Here is a 5,487-nt window from a genome sequence, read left to right on the forward strand (position 1 = left end):
AAGTAACTTGCCCAAAGCTACACAGGTGGTAATGAAACTAACAGTATACAAGTATGAACCATTCAGCCAATCAATAAGACAGCACCATTTCTAAGTATAGACCTTTGAACGTATCCCTGTTAAATTTCATCATTTGTATCCATAGGACCAGTTGGCCAAGCTCTCTTTGAGTCATGATTCTGGATCCATTTCATTCATCTTTATGATACCCTTAAATCTGGCAAGCATGCTTTCCAAGTTTCCACCCACATTATTGATGAAAATGTTAAACACATGACAAGGCTTTAGCAGAGCTCTGCTGGTGAAGCTAGGACCCCCAACAGGATCTCATCAATCCATCTCTTTGGGTAATGAGCTGGCTACCAGTCCAACTGATTGTGCCATCTATCAATTCCACTCCCATCCCCCCATTTACCCTTGCCCAAAGGTTATCTGAAGAGCCAAAGTTTTACTGCAAAGTGTCCACAGCCTTCCCTTGCTCAGTGAGCTCTTCTAAAACCTCTTCTACAGTGGGGATTTCAAATTAATAGATGATTGGTTTCTTTATTATGTTCTGCAGGCTTCTGAAGTTTACAACCTAGCCAATCCCCCGGAACTCAGACGGTTTCAGGAAGACTGATCTCCACCCCCAAATTTCTCATAACACATTTGAACAGAACATTTTAAAAAGCAGAGATATACAACTGTTTTCCCACTGGAATCAGCCCACTGCCACCCAAAATAACCCAGACAACTGAACACAACAGCTGGCAAAAGGACAGCCGTCTCTAGTCATGGGGGGAAGGGAGTGAAATGCACGCTCTTTGCAACAAACCCTTGCTCTATTTCTAGCTAAAACACACAGACTGTAGTCAAAGTGTTGAGGAAGACCATAGTTTCTGCCTTCCCCTGTCATCACACACCATGGCATTGAATGGACATGGGTAACCTTCATAGAATACAACTGCTACGTTTCTGGTAAGTTTACTGCAAAGTAGAATTTAAGGAATTCATTTTTTTCTTGACTTGCCCACCACATTGGAGCCATACTGCCCTGCAAAGAATTTGGTTTCCTGATGATTAAAAAAAAATGATACACAAGCAGCAGAATTTTCAATTACATACTTTAGAGAAAAACAACGTGATTAACACTAAAATAATAAGTAACATGTTTTACTCAAAATGTCACAGAATAGGATGACTAAGAGCAAAAGCACTGTAAAATGTCAAATTCCAGTCATAGGATGACTTAGCTAATATTGCCTCATATGTTTTTCCGCTATGAGAGCTCAGTTTTGTGCCAATTCTAATGCTTTCCCCTTTTAGATCTGCCATTCCCCTTCTCCGACCTCTTCATCAGAGTAAGTCTGTATCATTTGTTAAACAATTTGCTTAAGGGGTGCCTGGGTGGCTCAGTTGGTTAGGTATCTGCCTTCGGCTCCGGTTGTGGCCTCAGGGTCCTAGGATGGAGTCATTGGGCTCCCTGCTCAGCGGGGAGTCTGCCTCTCCCTCTGCCCCACACCCCCACCTCGTGCGCAAGCACGTGAGTGCATGCACACACTCTCTCTCAAATAAATAAGTAAAATCTTTTTTAAAAAATTATTTGCAGGGAACCTGGGTGGCTCAGTGGGTTAAAGCGTCTGCCTCTGGCTCAGGTCATGATCCAGAATAATGACTCAAAGAGAGCTTGGCCAACTGGTCCTATGGATACAAATGATGAAATTCAACAGGGTTCTGGGATCCAGCCCCAAGTCTGGCTTCATGCTTAGCAGGGAATCTGCTTCTCCCTCTACCCCTCCCCCACAACTTGTGCTCTCTCTCCCATTCTCTGTCTGAAATAAAATATTTTTTAAAAAATTATTCTCTTTGATGGAAAATAACAATGTATAAAGTAGGTCTGTTTAGGGACACCTAGGTGGCTCAGTCAGTTAAGCATCTGCCTTCCGTTGGGGTCATGATCCCAGGGTCTTGGGATGGAGTCCCACAGAAGCCTGCGTCTGCTTCTCCCTCTGCCTGCTGTTCCCCTTGCTTGTGCTCTCTCTCTCTGACAAGTAAATGAAATCTTTTTCAAAAATTAAATAAATAAAATAAGAATAAAAAAAATAAAGTAGATCTGTTTAAATATGCAGTTGACTGGCAGCTGCTTAATGTCCCAAAAATGATGAGTAAACTAAACTGTGACTCTACTATTCCCAATCTAATGGTTAAAATGGTTGTATTGCTCACTGAGCCATGTTAATGTATCAAAACAGTGGCCATTGAGACGCAAAATGCCGATCAAAGTTACTCTTTACTGTCTTTTATCATTCCAGGATAGAATAAGGATAGCCAACTTTACTGAGCATTCAGTATATACTATATCCTAAATACTGTGTGAAGTGTTTTATGTGCATTTTCACATTTAAAGCTGATAACAACCCTACAAAATAGAAAGCATTGTTTTCCCCATTTCACAGAAGAAAATGAGGCACAGAGGGGCTAAGCAATTTGACAAAGATCACATAGGAGGTAGTAGAATCTCGTATGAAGCCAGATTAATTTCAGAGCCTAAACTCAGCCACTACCCTAGGAAAAGAATGGGGCCTTTCTTCCTTTCTTTCTTTTTTTGAAGATCTCATTTTTAAGTAATTTCTACACCCAACATGGGACTCAAACTCACAACCCTGAGACCAAGAGTCGCATACTCTACCAACTGAGCCGGCCATGCATCTCCAAATTGGGCACTTTCGTTGATGATGGATGGGAGGAATAGACATAAAAGCAGCAACTTTGGTTTTTTTTTTTTTTTTTTCAACAATGAGGTTGCTGTTTGTATTTACTAAATGAATTTCTTGATTTCGGAGTTTCTCTAAATCCGTGAATGACAAATAAGAGACACCTACCTACTTCAGTTGGACTCTGTACATTTACCAGGAACACATTAATTAGTTCAGTGCTCTTAAGACTCAACTCTCTTAAGGGGAACCCTCCTGCACTGTTGGTGGGGTGCAAACTGGTGCAGCCACTCTGGATAACAGCATGGAGGTTCCTCAAGATGGTAGAAACAGTTACCCTGTGACCCAGAAATTGCACTACTAGGTATTTACCACAAAGATACAAATGTAGTGTTCCGAAGGGGCATGGGCACCCCAATGTTTATAGCAGCAATGTCCACAATAGCCAAACTATGTAAAGAGCCTAGATGCCCATCGACGGATGAATGGATAAAGAAGATGTGGTACATATATGCAATGGAATACTATGCAGCCATCAAAAAAGAAAGCTCGCCATTTGCAACTATGTGGATGGAACTAGAAGGTATTATGCTAAGCAAAATAAGTCAATCAGAGAAAGACAATTATATGATCTCACTGATATGGACAATCTGACAAACAAGGCAGAGGATCACAGGGGAAGAGAGGAAAAAATGAAATAAGACGAAACCAGAGAGGGAGATAAACCATAAGAGACTCTTAATCTCAGGAAACAAACTGAGGTTTGCTGGAGGGGAGGGGGCTGGGAGGGATGGGATGGCTGGATGATGGACATTGGGGAGGGTATGTGCTATGGTGGTCGCTGTTTGAATTATGTAAGACTGGAGAATCACAGACCTGTACTCCTGAAACAAATAATACATTATATGTTAATAAAAATAAACAAGCAAAAAAGACTGAACTCTCTTTTGCATATAAATTATTGAAAATCCCAATGTGGGGCTTGATCCCAGGACCCCGGGACCATGACCTGAGCTGAGGCACACGCTTAACTGACTAAGCCACCCAGGCATCCCTAATACTGATATTTTACATTATTGTTTTATAGTTAAATAGTCATATTAGAAAATAGGGATTCTAAAACAATGATCCTCTTTTTTAAGTGTACTTAAAAATATATATACTAACCAAGGCACCTGGATGGCTCAGTCTGACTCTTGATTTCAGCTCAGATCCTGCTCTCAGGGTGGTGAGATCGAGCCCTGCATTGGACTCCGCACTGGACATGGAGCCTATTTAAGATTCTCTCTCTCCATCTCCCCTTCCCCTTCTCTCCCTCTCCAAAAAAACCAGACAGACAGACACACACACACACACACACACACACACTAACCAACCGAGCTGCACCTTGACCTCTGAATTACACACAGGTCCTTCTCTCAACCCCCTAGTTTCCAAAATAACCTCTCTTCTCTATAAAGTCTCTCACAGTCCCTCTTGAGTAACAATTGCCTGATTATCACAAAACCAGTCCTACATCTTTTCCCCTGAAATATGTGCAAATCACCAATCTTTCACTCTCACTCTAAAATAAATCTCCTGTCCACATCCCAAATCAGTTACTGCTTTTATGCTGTGTCTCCTGATTTAGGAGAGGTAACAAGTATTATTATTTCTAGTATTAGTCATGGTTTCCAGAGAAGAGCAAGGCTATAATTCATGCTTTACTGCAATTGGTAAATCAGGCAAGTGAAAAACAGCAGAAGCCCATAATTTAAATCCTCTTTAAGTTCTTAATCTAAGCCTCTGACATTTGAATTAAGAACAATAATATATGGTTAAAATTAAACCATGAAGCAAGCCTATATAAATTACTATAAAATCTAATTCTATCACCCAGAAACTCATAAATTAAGATGTGAGATTAAAACTCTGCTTTTAATTCTTAGTATTATACCTTAACACTGCAATATATAACATGTTAAATAGATGTATATTTTGGTTTCATTTAAATTGCCTGTTACATAGAGTAAGGCCTTTTGATCTTAACTAAAAGCCAGTAATTTGTGGCTGACAAGTTATTCCTCTGAAAACATATTTTTCCAATTAATGAAATTCCAGAAAGCATTTTTATGTCATTAAATCTACACTCCACTTATTCTCAGTAACAGAAATTATATCCTCTTTTCTCTTAATTGTGATTTAAGTCTAGACTCTTTCCCATCCCCTACTTTTTCCCTTTGATGCTGGTTTTCTAAGAATCAGCTAAGATTAGCTAAATTGCATGAGACTGAAAATATAGCTTATAAAAAGAAAAATTACCACACTACTTCGGAGGGTGCAAGGGTAGGTGGTCTTTGATTCTGGGTCCCCAGATTTTTTTTCTTTTTTTTTTTAATATTTTATTTATTTATTTGACAGACAGAGATCACAAGTAGGCAGAGAGGCAGGCAGAGAGAGATGGAAGCAGGCTCCCTGCTGAGCAGAGAGCCTGATTCGGGGCTCGATCCTGGGACCCTGAGATCATGACCTGAGCTGAAGACAGAGGCTTAACCCACTGAGCCACCCAGGTGCCCTCTGTGTCCCCAGATTATGTATGAATGGCCACTGCATTGGGGTGGCAGTCACCATTTCCCCTTAGTTCTATCGCAGGCCACTCTCCCTCTCTTACTAGTTCCTTTTTGTCCTGGGGTTAGTAGCACCTCTTCCATTCAGCCCTGGTCCCATCTTGCCTAAGTGCTGACAGACAAATGGACACCTGAAAAAGAAAGGTATGCCACTAATGTTCCTCGAATCCTTTTTGGTGCCAGGCGCT

This window comes from Martes martes (genome assembly GCF_963455335.1).
Source record: "Martes martes genome assembly, chromosome: X".
Classification (NCBI taxonomy): domain Eukaryota; kingdom Metazoa; phylum Chordata; class Mammalia; order Carnivora; family Mustelidae; genus Martes; species Martes martes.